The following is a 16,343-nucleotide window of genomic DNA, read 5'->3' as shown; positions in this document are numbered from 1 at the left end:
GACTTTTCTCTGGGGGACACGCCCCCAACCATCCTTTCGGGGCGGGAGTTGAGTTCCAACCGTCATTTCTGTTTCCCGTGGATATTGGGGCGGGAGTTGAGTTGAGTTTGTTTTCCAACCGTCATTTCTGTTTACCGTGGATATCGGGGCGGGAGTTGAGTTGAGTTGAGTTGCTGTTTTCCAACCATCATTCCTGTTTACGAGTAACCATCGCGTTGGGTGACAGAGATGTTATTCGTTGGGAAGGCCGTTGTCTGTGGAGATGTCGGCGGTTTTGGAGAAGTTGGTTGTTGTTGTTGAGATGCGGTTGTGGAGAAGGTGGTTGTGGTTGTTCCAAAATAAAGAGAGCAAAAGAATAATGGCTGACTCAAAGATCACAGCCCGGTTACACGAATAATTCTCTTCAGACCTCGGTGGGGAAATCTAATCTGAACACACACTTATCGACTTAACTGATCTCTGGGATACCTGAATGGTGTTCTGTGAATTTCCACAACCGTAACACTATATATATATATATATATATATATATATATATATATATATATATATATATATATATATATATATATATATATATATATATGTATAAATAAATAAATAATACAGTGACAACTGGGAAAAAGACACAGCAAGGAAATATATATATATATAAAAAAAGAGTTGGACAGATTGGGGATAGAGAAAGAAGGATCACTGGAATGGCTAAGAAGAGGTCAATTGGGATGGAGAAAGAATCATTATAAGTGTCTAAGACAAAGGACACTCACTACACCAATGGCTTAAAAAAAAAAGGCATGATCGAGCCAATCGGAGAGGTGTAGGTTCTGCAAAGGTATAAACAGAAAAAGCACGAGTCAACTCTTATCGGGATGTAAAAAACTCATATCAGAACAGCTGGACACACAAATGCATACACACAAATGCATACACACTGGACACACAAGGTATGTCGAGTAATCCACTGGCACATCTGTAGCAATTTCCAGATTCCAATTCCACAAAACTCATGGAAACGTGAACCAAAAACTCGACAATCATTGAAAACAAGGAAATAATGCTCATGTACGACCTAATAATTCCATCAAGCATGAATATAGAAAACAAAGCTCTATGACCTGACATGGTACTCAGATAAATAAAATAAAAAAGGAAAAGAAGGCATTGTTAATTGGGGTTGAAGTACCCAATGATTTTCGTCGAAATAAATCAGAAATCAAGAAAATGACCAAATATCAAGACCTCAAGAATCAAAAGATCCTGAAAGCTGAAGAGTTCCGGAATTGTAGAAATGATACTTGGCGCAACGGGAATGATAAAGAAGAATCTCACAAAGATCCTACAAACCATCCTTGAGAACATTACCACGAACAAACTACAGTTGGAGGCTGTCCGAGGCAAGGTGACGATCCTGAAAAGAGTTCACGGAACAAAAAGTCTGAGAAAAAGAAAACTTCACAACTTAGGCCGTGAATCATGATCCTTCAACAAAACGAAGGTGGATACTTTGAGTCCTGGGAAGGCTCCGTTCCACCTTATGAAACCAGAATTATGGAGATATCCACGACACACACACACACACACACACACACACACACACACACACACACACACACACACACACACACACACACACACACACACACACACACACACACACACACACACACACACACACACCAAGGTCTTTGTATTGTGTAGCCGTCCCAGCGTGCAAGTTGCTTCCAATCCAGGAATTCAAACACACAGGTAGGTGGGTGTACGTTGAACATTGGTAACCGCTTTGGATCCACAGGTATAAAGCGCATCACCGACTATAAAGTCACAATTCATGGTTCCCAAAGAAACGTGCATGAAGCACGGACGACGCGGGACAGCTCGGTGTTGTCCCACGGACAGGGAGTCACAATCACGACATCGATCACAAATCCCACACTAATCCACATCTGAATCTCATACAGAACAACAGGTATGTCGAGTCATTTCCACAGGTAAAACCTGCCCGTGTCTCTGCCGAAAGGGCTCAGCTTACCTGTCCAAAGGTGAAGAACAATAGAGTCGCTGAAAACTTTGTCTCGTGCTTCAAGACAGAGAGACAGGACCTCAGCGACGACGATGATGATGACATAGACTGGACCAATTAATAAGTAATGTCATCACACGGACACTTTGGGGAGGGAGTTTGGGGAGTGAGGGGTGGAGGGGTTCATCATCATCGCAGCGAAACGTCCTCTTTAATTTCCCCATCGCGTCCTTCTCCTTTTCTCAATACTTGTCCCACCCTCGGAGCACCACCCCCATCCTCGAACACCACCCCCACCCGTTTCCCCCTCCCCAATCTCCTTCCACTCGTCCGATTCGTCGCCAAGCAGCTTTGTTCTCACTCTTGCAACAGCGGGAAGTTGTTGGCGAGTGCGGGGAATACCGGGCGGGTCGTGCTCGTGCTCTCCAATCGTGGGAAATTCCCAGGACGCACCGATGCCGACGGTGACGCCGCCAGTCGGCCATGACGAGAACTGCACACAAGTGACACACCTGCGCGACGTCCGCGACTCGAATGGCGGTCAGAAATCGGAACCCGACCTGTTTTGGACTTCATGTTCCATTAGCTTATCCGACCTTAAAAAGGACGTGAAATTTTACAAGAGACAATTTACATCTTTTTGAACACGTCTGGACGTTTGGAAGCGAGACCTGACGTCATTCAGGACTGGGTGCTTCGTAATTCAGCGCCCCCTGCTGGCACATCGACGGGACGGTCAAATTACAGGTGCACTCGAACCAGGCAACAAGATCCAACAACGGAACAGGAGGTGCAGAGTGAGCGAGCGCACGACACTCACTACAACTGTGATCTCTCTTGTGTGGGTTCCATTCCCACCCGACACGAGCTTCATCGGTGTCCCGTCTGCGATGATGAGTTGGTCGACGTTAAGGATAATTACTTATAAATAATCTTTCCACGAAGAGGAGGTGAGTTATCGCCGGCAATCTGAACAAACGATGAAAAGGGTGCAAACTGCGAGCCGAACTCGGAAAATACACTTCCACACAAACATGAACACATGTGGGGTCTTTGCCAACTCCACTGGACCAAACAAACCAGGTCCCTACCTACACTAGTGGACCAAATATACCGGGTCGCTACCTACCCTACTGGACCAAATATACCGGGTCCCCACCTACCATACTGGACCAAATATACCAGGTCCCTACCTACACCACTGGACCAAATATACCGAGTCCCTACCTACCCTACTGGACCAAATATACCGGGTCCCTACCTACACGACTGGACCAAATATACCGAGTCCCTACCTACCCTACTGGACCAAATATACCGGGTCCCTACCTACACGACTGGACAAAATATACCGGGTCCCTCCCTACACTATTGCACCAAATATACCGGGTCCCTACCTACACGACTGGACAAAATATACCGGGTCCCTCCCTACACTATTGCACCAAATATACCAGGTCCCTTCCTACACTAATGGAACAAATATACCGGGTCCCTACCTACACGACTGGACCAAATCTACCGGGTCTGTACCTACACTACTGGACCAAATATACTGGGTCCAGACCGACACTACTGGACCATATATACCGGGTCTGGACCTACACGACTGGACCATATATACCGGGTCCCTACCTATACGACTGGACCAAATATACCGGGTCCGTACCTACACTACTGGACGAAATATACTGGGTCCCCACTGACACGAGACCAAATATACCGGGTCCCTACCCACTCTACTGGACCAAATATACGGGGTCCCCAACGACACGACTGGACCAAATATACCGGGTCCCTACCGACACCACTGGACCAAATATACCGGGTCCCTTCCTACACGACTGGACCAAATATACCGAGTCTGTGCCAACACTACTGGACCAAATATACCGGGTGCCTACCTCCACTACTGGACCAAATATATCGGGTCCCTACCGACATGACTGGACCAAATATACCGAGTCCCTACCTACCCTACTGGACCAAATATACCGGGTCCCTACCTACACGACTGGACAAAATATACCGGGTCCCGACCAACCTGACTGGACCAAATATACCGGGCCCCTCCCCACACTACTGCAGCAAATATACCGGGTCACTACCGACACGACTGGACCAAATATACCGAGTCTGTGCCAACACTACTGGACCAAATATACCGGGTGCCTACCTACACTACTGGACCAAATATATCGGGTCCCTACCGACACGACTGGACCAAATATACCGAGTCTGTGCCAACACTACTGGACTAAATATACCGGGTCCCCATCGATATGACTGGACCAAATATACGAGGTCCCCACCTACCATACTGGACCAAATATACCGGGTCCCTACCTACACTACTGGAACAAATATACCGGGTCCCCATCGATACGACTGGACCAAATATACCGGGTCCCCATCGATACGACTGGACCAAATATACCGGGTCCCTACCTACACGACTGGACCAAATATACCGGGTCCCTACCTGCACTACTGGACGAAATATACCGGATCCCTACCTGCCCTACTGGACAAAATATACCGGGTTTCTGCCGACAGGACTGGACTAAATATACCGAGTCCCTACCTATACGACTGGACCAAATATACCGAGTCCCTACCTACCCTACTGGACCAAATATAAAGGGTCCCCACCTCCCATACTGGACCAAATATACCAGGTCCCCACCGACACGACTGGACCAAATATACAAGGTCCCCACCTACCATACTGGAACAAATATACCGGGTCCCTATCGACACTACTGGACCAAATAAACCGGGTTCCCACCAACACGACTGCACCAAATATACCGGGTCCCCACCTCCCATACTGGACCAAATATACCGAGTCCCTACCGACATGACTGGACCAAATATACTAGGTCCCTTCCTATACGACTGGACCAAATATACCGGGTACTGAGCTACACTACTGGGGCAAATATACCGGGTCCCTCCCTACACTACTGGGCCAAATATAACGGGTCCCTCCCTACACGACTGGACCAAATATACCAGGTCCGTACCTAAAATACTGGACCAAATATACCGGGTGCCTACCTACACTACTGGACCAAATATATTGGGTCCCTACCAACACGACTGGACCATATATACCGAGTCTGTGCCAACACTACTGGACTAAATATATAGGGTCCCCACCGATACGACTGGACCAAATATACGAGGTCCCCACCTACCATACTGGACCAAATATACCGGGTCCCTAGCTACACTACTGGAACAAATATACCGGGTCCCCATCGATACGACTGGACCAAATATACCGGGTCCCCACCGACAAGACTGGACCAAATATACCAGGTCCCCACCTACCAGACTGGACCAAATATACCGGGTCCCTCCCGACATGACTGGACCAAATACACCGGGTCCCTACCTACAAGACTGGACCAAATATTCCGGGTCCTTACCCACACGACTGGAACAAATATACCGGGTCCCAACCTGCACTACAGGATGAAATATACCGGGTTCCTACTGACACTACTGGACCAAATATACCGGGTCCCCACCAACACGACTGGACCAAATATACCGGGTCCCTAACGACACGACTGGACCAAATATACGGGGTCCCCACCTACACTACTGGACCAAATATACTGGGTCCCCACCTACACTACTGGACCAAATATAACGGGTCCCTAGCTACCCGACTGGACCAAATATACCGGGTTTCTACCTACACGACTGGACTAAATATACCGGGTCCCTCCCTACACTATTGCACCAAATATACCTGGTCCCTTCCGACACTAATGGAACAAATATACCGGGTCCCTACCTACACGACTGGACCAAATCTACCGGGTCTGTACCTACACTACTGGACCAAATATACTGGGTCCAGACCGACACTACTGGACCATATATACCGGGTCCAGACCTACACGACTGGACCATATATACCGGGTCCCTACCTATACGACTGGACCAAATATACCGGGTCCGTACCTAAACTACTGGACGAAATATACTGGGTCCCCACTGACACAACGAGACCAAATATACCGGGTCCCTACCCACTCTACTGGACCGAATATACGGGGTCCCCACCGACACGACTGGACCAAATATACCGGGTCCCTACCGACACCACTGGACCAAATATACCGGGTCCCTTCCCACACGACTGGACCAAATATACAGAGTCTGTGCCAACACTACTGGACCAAATATACCGGGTGCCTACCTCCACTACTGGACCAAATATATCGGGTCCCTACCGACACGACTGGACCAAATATACCGAGTCCCTACCTACCGTACTGGACCAAATATACCGGGTCCCTACCTACACGACTGGACAAAATATACCGGGTCCCGACCAACCCGACTGGACCAAATATACCGGGTGCCTACCTACACTACTGGACCAAATATATTGGGTCCCTACCAACACGACTGGACCATATATACCGAGTCTGTGCCAACACTACTGGACTAAATATACCGGGTTCCCACCGATACGACTGGACCAAATATACGAGGTCCCCACCTACCATACTGGACCAAATATACCGGGTCCCTACCTACACTACTGGAACAAATATACCGGGTCCCCATCGATACGACTGGACCAAATATACCGGGTCCCTACCTACACGACTGGACCAAATATACCGGGTCCCTACCTGCACTACTGGACGAAATATACCGGATCCCTACCTGCCCTACTGGACAAAATATACCGGGTTTCTGCCGACACGACTGGACTAAATATACCGAGTCCCTACCTATACGACTGGACCAAATATACCGAGTCCCTACCTACCCTACTGGACCAAATATAAAGGGTCCCCACCTCCCATACTGGACCAAATATACCAGGTCCCCACCGATACGACTGGACCAAATATACGAGGTCCCCACCTACCATACTGGAACAAATATACCGGGTCCCTATCGACACTACTGGACCAAATAAACCGGGTCCCCACCAACACGACTGGAGCAAATATACCGGGTCCCCACCTCCCATACTGGACCAAATATACCGAGTCCCTACCGACATGACTGGACCAAATATACCAGGTCCCTTCCTATACGACTGGACCAAATATACCGGGTACTGAGCTACACTACTGGGGCAAATATACCGGGTCCCTCCCTACACTACTGGGGCAAATATACCGGGTCCCTCCCTACACTACTGGTGCAAATATACCGGGTCCCTCCCTACACGACTGGACCAAATATACCAGGTCCCTACCTACCCTACTGAACAAAATATACTAGGTTCCCACCAACACGACTGGACCAAATATAACGGGTCCCGACCCACAAGACTGGATCAAATATACCGGGTCCCTACCTACACTGCTGGACCAAATATACCAGGTCCGTACCTAAAATACTGGACCAAATATACGGGGTCTGCACAGACACCACTGGACCAAATATACCGGGTCCCTACCTACACGACTGCCACAAATATAGCGGGTCCCTACCTACACTACTGGACCAAATATACCGGGTCCCTACCTACACGACTGGAACAAATATAGCGGGTCCCTACCTGCACTACTTGGTCAACTATACCGGGTCCTCACCAACACGACTGTACCAAATATACTGGGTCCCTACCAACATGACTGAACCAAATATACCGGGTCCCCACCTACCATACTGGACCAAATATAACGGGTCCCTACCGACATGACTGGACCAAATATACCTGGTCCCTACCTACATGACTGGACGAAATATACCGGGTCCCGACCTACACGACTGGGGCAAATATTTCGGGTCCCTCCCGACATGACTGGACGAAATACACCGGGTCCCCACCTGCACGACTGGGACAAATATACCAGGTCCCCACCTACACGACTGGAACAAATATACCGGGTCCCTACCGACACGACTGGACCAAATATAACGGGTCCCTACCCACAAGACTGGTCCAAATATACCGGGTCCCTACCTACACTGCTGGACCAAATATACCGGGTCCGTACCTAAACTACTGGACCAATTTTCCGGGTCCGCACTGACACTACTGGACCAAATATACCGGGTCCCTACCTACCCGACTGGACCAAATATACCGGGTCCCTCCCGACATGACTGGACCAAATACACCGGGTCCCTACCTACAAGACTGGACCAAATATTCCGGGTCCCAACCTGCACTACTGGATGAAATATACCGGGTTCCTACTGACACTACTGGACCAAATATACCGGGTCCCCACCAACACGACTGGACCAAATATACCGGGTCCCTACCGACACGACTGGACCAAATATACGGGGTCCCTACCGACATGACTGGACCAAATATACCGGGTCCCTACCTATACGACTGGACCAAATATTCCGGGTCCCTCCCTACACTAGTGGGGCAAATATACTGGGTCCCTCCCTACACCAGTGGACCAAACATACCGGGTCCCTACCTCCACTACTGGACCAAATATACCGGTTCCCCACCTACACGACTGGACCAAATATACCGGGTCCCTACCAACACAACTGGACCAAATATACCGGGTCCCTTCCTATATGACTGGACCAAATATACCGGGTCCCTTCCTATATGACTGGACCAAATATACCGGGTTCGTACTTACACTACTGGACCAAATATACCGGGTCTCTACCTCCCCTACTGGATGAAATATACCGGGTTCCCACGGACACGACTGGACCAAATATACCGGTCCCCCCCTACACTACTGGACCAAATATACCGGGTCCCCACCGATACGACTGGACCAAATATACGAGGTCCCCACCTACCATACTGGACCAAATATACCGGGTCCTTACCTACACTACTGGACCAAATATACCGGGTCCCTACATACACGACTGGACCAAATATACCGGGTCCATACCTACACGACTGGACCAAATGTACCAGGTTCCTACCTACACGACTGGACCAAATATACCGGGTCCCTACCTACACTACTGGACCAAATATACCGGGTCCCTACCTACACTACTGGACCAAATATAACGGGTCTCTACCTGCCCGACTGGAGCAAATATACCAGGTTTCTACCTACACGACTGGACTAAATATACCGGGTCCCTTCCTATATGACTGGACCAAATATACCGGGTCCCTACCTACCCTACTGGACCAAATATACCGGGTCCCTACCTACCCTACTGGACCAAATATACCGGGTCCCCACCAACATGACTGGACCAAATATACCGCGTCCCCACCTACCATACTGGACCAAATATACCGAGTCCCTACCGACATGACTGGACCAAATATACCGGGTCCCTACATATACGACTGGACCAAATATTCCGGGTCCCTCCCTACACTAGTGGGGCAAATATACTGGGTCCCTAGCTACACTACTGGACCAAATATACCGGGTCCCTACCTCCACTAATGGACCAAATATACCGGTTCCCCACCTACACGACTGGACCAAATATACCGGGTCCCTACCAACACGACTGGACCAAATATACCGGGTCCCTTCCTATACGACTGGACCAAATATACCGAGTTCGTACCTACACTACTGGACCAAATATACCGGGTCTCTACCTACCCTACTGGATGAAATATACCGGGTTCCCACCGACACGACTGGACCAAATTTACCGGGTCCCTACCTGCCCTACTGCACCAAATATACTGGGTCCCCACCGACACGACTGGACGAAATATACCAGGTCCGTACCTACACAACTGGACCAAATATACCGGGTCCCTCCCTTCACTACTGGACCAAATATACTGGGTCCCTACCTACACTACTAGACCAAATAGGAAAGGATCTGAAGGCACATCATCGAAATTAACACCGGGCAGGTTTCAAATTTTGTTCCGGTTGCATATAACATCTTCTACATTGTATATCCGAAACCAGCAAGAGGGAAACGAGGGGTTGTGTGTGGACCGGAAAAGTGTGAGGTGTGGGAATTCGTCCCGTTCACCGATCACGACACCTGAAGGTGAGAAAACAACGTGGGAAAAATAAAATCTTCTTCGGTCACCCTCATCCCATCTTTCCTGTGTGAGGTCGTGGGGGAAAGCTCGGCCCGAGCCTTCTGTCCAAGCCTGACGTTCGGTTCCTTCGGGAAGGAATTTCGTGAACCAACAATGTCGACAAATACATACATATATATATATATATATATATATATATATATATATATATATATATATATATATATATATATATATATATATATATATATTGTGACGTCCACGGGACTTGAACAGTCCCGCCAACGTAGAATGAGCCGAAACGATGGAGGCGGTTTATTTATTTATAACCCAAAGGTGGCGGTTCTAATCGCTCTACCGCAAACGGGACGAGGAAGGTGGCACGAGTCGCTTTTCACTGAGTTGATAACGTTTATTCCTCTAACCAGAAATAACAAGACTCGGCAAGAAGAGGGATCCGGGGCGATTTGACGGGATGGTGTGGGATCGGGCGTGGGGAAAACACAGACAATTCCAATGAATATACAAATCTTAAACCCTCTAAGGCGCCAGGTACACACACAGACACACACACACACACACACACACACACACACACACACACACACACACACACACACACACACACACACACACACACACACACACACACACACACACACACAACGTAGCTATTCCTGGTGGTCAGGCTGGACCCGTGGTGTGGACGCAACTGTCCCTGGATTGGCGTCGGACGAGCTGGCCTTGCTCTCGTCAGGGGGGCAGGAGAAACCGTGGTGCTGTCGACCTCCTGGTCTTGGCCCAAGTCCGCTCACAGCCGCCAGGGAACCAGTTCTGGCGCCAAATTGCGAGCAGGAGAGGGAGGCAGGTCCGCCCGCCGTTCGACCCCGTACTCCGAGCCAGCAGAACCCCAGAGCCAACCGAGGTGAGGCACGAGGCCCAGCAAGGCTGCAAGACACGATCAAACCAGGGCCGAATCAGCGCAACAACAAGCACGCTCCCAGCACAACAACCTCCACCCCGAAAAACGGTCTTTCTGTACCGATCTTCTTCCTCTCTCTTTTCGACCCCGAACAGAACCTTTTTATCCTTGGTCCTCGTCACTTCCAATCGAGCCGTTTTATTGGCCCACCGCCATCGCCTTCCGCCAATCGTGATCACGGGGCGGAGCCATCCGCAGCACTGTCCTGTGACGTCACGGCAAGCCTCCAGAGAATACTAAAAGGGGTTCACGCAGACACACTTACCCTATCCCGTGTCCCTATCTAATTACGTGACAATTATCATTTCCCCCTTGAAGAAATGGACATTTACTAGACAACTTATCACCACTGAATTGCTACTTATTACATCGAGATCCTGGTACACTCGAACAGCATGGCATACCTAATTAAACATCCTAATTACCCTTTGAATGCATACCCCCCCCTCAAACATAACAATATAGATATATATATATATATATACATATATGTACATACACACGAGTTGTGTTCAAAAAGTATCCAACCTTAATTTTTCGTGAGTAAGCAAATTAAGCTAGGGAGGCGTGGTTTGGTGCACGTATGCAGGCGATCCTAATCCGTATGCGTGAACATTTTCCCGCCTGCAGAAGCTGTCAGTCGCCGACAGACCTCCGATGAGTGAGGAAGTGTAAGTGAGCGCCGTCGGATTTTCGTTTTTGACAAAATGACGGATCACTGTAGTCTCATCGCCAGTGATCACCGTGTTGAAGAAGTTGGGATCGCTACTCACAGTCTCCAGCATGTCCTGTGCGATCTCCAAACGGAGTTGCTTCTGCTCGATCGTTAGCAGCTTTGGCACGAGCTTCGCTGAGATTCTCCTGAAGCCCAAATCCTCAGTCACAATTGAATGAACAGATCCAATGCTGATGCCCGCCTCGTCTGCAAGTTATCTGATCGTGATTCGACGATCCTGCATCAGCAGGGTCCTCACTTGGTCAATGACGATCTCATTCCGGGATGTTGAGGGCCTACCAGAACGTGCTTCACTTTCCACTGATGTGCGACCATCTTTGAAGCGGTTGTACCACTCTTTTATCTGTGTGGTGCCCATTGCTTCGTTCAAGAAAGCCTGTTGAATCTTCTGGATCGTTTCCACTTGGGAATCGCCAAACTTTACACAAAATTTGATGCAGTGGCGTTAATCAAGTTTTTCCGTCATTTTGTCAAAAACGAAAATCCGACGGCGCTCACTTACACTTCCTCACTCATCGGCGGTCTGTCGGCGACTGACAGCTTCTGCAGGCGGGAAAATATTCATGCATACGAATTAGGATCGCCTGCATACGTGCACCAAACCACGCCTCCCTAGCTTCATTTGTCTACACACGAAAAATTAAGGTTGGATACTTTTTGAACACACCTCGTATCTATATATATATACACATATATATGTTGAAACGCAAAATAAACTTACCACCTTTTAAACCCTCAAATATCAACAATAACACTGCATGTTGTAAATGTGTGAACTTATTTGTGGACAATAGTGTCCTCAATGTCAGACAAAAAGGTCACGGATGGTCACTTCAACCTTCAATGGTCACTTCATAGCACAGCTGTTGAACAGCCGTTTTGAGTGTCAGTGATTAGCCAAGGGGTACGGGATGATTTTAATGAGCTGCACGTGATGTCTTGATATTGGCTTTAAAAAGGCCAGTGCAAAATGGGAATTTCAATCAACATGCCACGATTGTCAAGGGATCAACGGCAGTGTGCCTTGGGCATACCTGCAAGGCAGATTGAGCTACCGTGAGGTGGCACGTCACCTTGGCTGTTCACACCAGACAATATTGGCCCTGGTGGACAGAGACACCCTCCACAACTCTGCAGATGACAGACCTCGATCAGGGAGGCCAAGAGTCACCACTGCAAGGCAGGACAGGCAGATGGTCCTAAGTCAGATGGCTTCAGACATTGAGGACTAAGTGGGACAGAATCCAGCAGCAATCCATCCAAAGACTGGTAGGCAGTATGCGCCGACGATGCACTGCCTGTATCCAAAACAATGGTGGCCACACACGCTATTGAAAGGGGACTGACATTGCACCCTGTGCTGTTCTGTACTGTAGAACAAACTTATGAGATGCTGTATCTTGGTCAAAAATTTGACATGTCATCAATAAAATGCCAATGTTTCAATTAGCAATTGTTGGTTTGTTTCATTTTGAACTGTTACAATTTTATTACATTTCAAGCAAGTGTTAAGTTTCTTTTGCGTTCCAGTATATATGTATGTATATATATATATATATATATATATATATATATATATATATATATATATATATATATATATATATATATATAAATATATATATATATAAATATATATATATATATATATATATATATATATATATATATATATATATATATATAATGTTTCTCCACCCCCCCCCCACAAAAACCGATCATGTGATAGTTGATAAATAATTTAATGAATGCATCGATTTATCTGCATTTCAGTTTCGTCTCGGGACTCTGGGGCAGTCACCGTACATGAGTTACGTTATTGTGTGTGTTCCCTTGCGCCACGAAACCAAAACCACTTGTAAAGTTTACAGCGAGTGTGCGATGGTGATGCCGAAGATTACAACAATGACGTTGACGCTGATTTATGATGCGGTTCGGAACCGAATGCTTGCAGTAAGCGACGATCGTGGACATTCACACAAAGTGTCACAAAAATTTCCAAACTCAACAACAATTCGCTGGTTTGACCGGAAACCACAATGTATATATCGAAGTGTCATTTCCGCAATTGCCCCAACTTCCTTCTGAATTTTCCCGAAAGGTCGAAAGTATAAAAAATACACTTATTATAAGTAATGTTTCATTTGGTGTGATGGTCATTGAGAAAATCGAGATGAAAACTCACAACCAACGTATTTATTTTCCTTGCGTTCCTGAGGTATGGAAGCGGTCATCTACTTATTCCGTAGGCACATTTGTTGTTCTGCTCCTCTTCCCTTTACAAGGGGTGACGTCTGATGGCACCAAGCTTCTCCGCTGCCTTGAGCACCTCCCTGTCTTCAACCAACTTTCTCCACTCTCCAACCACCCCTACCTTACTGATATCCCACCTCATACAATCCTCCCATCTCAACCACGGTCTACCTCTCTTCCTCCTTCCTTGCTCCCTCAACCTACCACTCTTTTTGCCATTCTCTCTTCCCCCATCCACACCAAGTGTCAAGCCCATCGCAGCCAGCATTTCACCAAACTTCTGTATCGGCACAATTAACCCCATCTTCCAATTCTCCAGAATTGCAGCCATTTGCCCCCCCCCCCACCCCCAAATGGTCCAATCTCGTTATTGGCTTCACACATTCAACCTCTCTCGCTCTGTCTGTCAATTTATCACCCCACACTGATGATAAAATGATGGTGACGAAGGCGCTAAAAACTTATTACCTGCAGAAACAACAATCAACTAGAAGGGTACTCGGTGGAGCGCATACCTCCACCACATAATGCCTGATCCACAAGAACATATCGGGCCCAATACATTTTGAGATATCGTGTTACATATCGTTTTTTGCCTTATCTCTCAATGGTGAAGAATGACTTAAAAAAAAACTTCTAGTAGCCGGATCCAGATCTTCATCAAAACCAACTCAGTTCGTCCTTGTCACACACCGAACCGACCCACCAAATTTCATCCACGTCAACAACTTTTTGAGATATCCTGCACACAAACAAACAGACAGAGAGCGGTGAAAACATAACCTCTGTCACCTTCGGTGGCGGAGGTAATAACAAATTAATTCAATAAACAAGTCCTCATCCTGAAGCACAAATCCATTTTGCTCTGGAAGCATCGTCAAAGGAATTATTTGCATGGCTGGTCACTGGAAAAGGTTCAGTTCCTGAACTTCTTGGTCTCACCACCAGCTACTTCCACTCCTGCACTGACCATATAGCAAATCTGGACTTCAAATCCAGCCATTAGTGAGGCATCCTCTGTCATTCCTTGATAAATGAGAACTACTCAGCCTACAAAGCCTTTGTCTATAGCCCAATACAATATGGTTTTCCCCCATGAGCTGGTGCCCCAGCATCACATTTATTCTCTCCTTGAATTTAAATCTTTCAACATTATTTGACTCTCCTGTGATGAGGCCGAAGCACAAGATCTATTGCTCTCAGGTCAGTGGCCTGTTTTACCACCTCTTCTCTGAACTCTTAGCCTTGTGCCCCTCCCCAGCTCATTCCACATTTTGAGGTCAAAAACAGCCATCCTTTGGCTGCTGGAGCACAGAATTAAGTTCAACAAACTATATTGGGACTTGTCTAACTTCTAACTGGCTGTTCTCTCAGATGATATGGAGTGCATGCTGCTCATGGTTTTCATCACTGGCGGTAGAGGGAAGGGGAAGAGGAAGCATGGCTGTGCAGCTGATGCAGTGTTCACTCTTGGTTAGGGCAGTAATTTTTGGAATTTGGTATGGTGATGGCGACGACTCAATTACTTTTCATCCAATTACCATCCCGGTGTTTCATCAATGTGTGTGTCGGCCCTCAGATAGACGTTAAATGGGAATCCCATCTGCCCGCATTAGTTGGTGTATGTTAAAGATCCCATGGTATCCTTCACGAAGAGTAGGCGAGCTATCGTCGGCACCCGAGCCATAAAAACTCCTTTGGCAGCACCGACACTCTATACATGGTTCATGATCTGATCTGAGTTGTTACTGGCAGACAGATCACCAGTTTACATCCATCTGCATATCTGAGGCTGGCAGGATGGCCTAAACCTCGAGGCACGCACACTCACTGCTGAGCTGTCTATCCTGGGTTTGAATATCGGCCCAGCTATAAACTGTCATCCCGGTGTTTCACAGACAGGATTTCATCCTGAGCTGCCGAGTTTTTATTTAATCTACAGTATATATATATATATATATATATATATATATATATATATATATATATATATATATATATATATATATATATATATATATATATATATATATCTTCTTTCGGCTGCTCCTGTTAGGGGTCGCCACAGTGGATCATCCGTATGATCCGCATAGTGATTTGGCACATGTTGTACGCCGGATGCCCTTCCTGACGCAACCCTGGTCGCCTCTTACGACACAGGGATATGGTACACCTATTTTAACCGGGGTATACACCGGCCCAGTACACTGGTACTCACTTCGCCGACCTCGGAAGGATGACAGGCTGAGTCAACCCCCTGGTGTATTAATTCAGTGGCCCAACGGGGCTTGAACTCAGGACCTTTTGGATCCCAAGCCGCTGCCCTAACCACTACGCCAACACCAGGCTTATGATGTTATAAACTTACAATATAGCTCATAAATTATATTGTTCGAAT

The 16,343-nt window shown here is 47.4% G+C and overlaps 1 protein-coding gene and 1 long non-coding RNA gene across 2 annotated transcripts in view; both read right to left on the bottom strand.

The window, feature by feature from the left end:
• LOC147032464 (TNF receptor-associated factor 3-like) overlaps positions 1-16,343 on the bottom strand; it is an 88,206-nt gene that overhangs the window by 45,597 nt on the left and 26,266 nt on the right. The window lies entirely within an intron of this gene.
• Positions 10,534-11,448, bottom strand: LOC147032466 (uncharacterized). The gene is made up of 2 exons (XR_015052066.1): positions 11,017-11,448; positions 10,534-10,922 (listed from the first exon to the last, which is right to left on the bottom strand). It is a non-coding gene; the product is annotated as an uncharacterized LOC147032466 (long non-coding RNA).

The sequence above is a fragment of the Eptatretus burgeri genome, chromosome 2, assembly GCF_056783735.1.
Source record: "Eptatretus burgeri isolate ZD-2024b chromosome 2, Ebu_testis_v1, whole genome shotgun sequence".
Lineage (NCBI taxonomy): Eukaryota > Metazoa > Chordata > Myxini > Myxiniformes > Myxinidae > Eptatretus > Eptatretus burgeri.
Note: the sequence above shows the minus strand (reverse complement) of the source record. Positions and strands in the feature narration are given on the sequence as shown.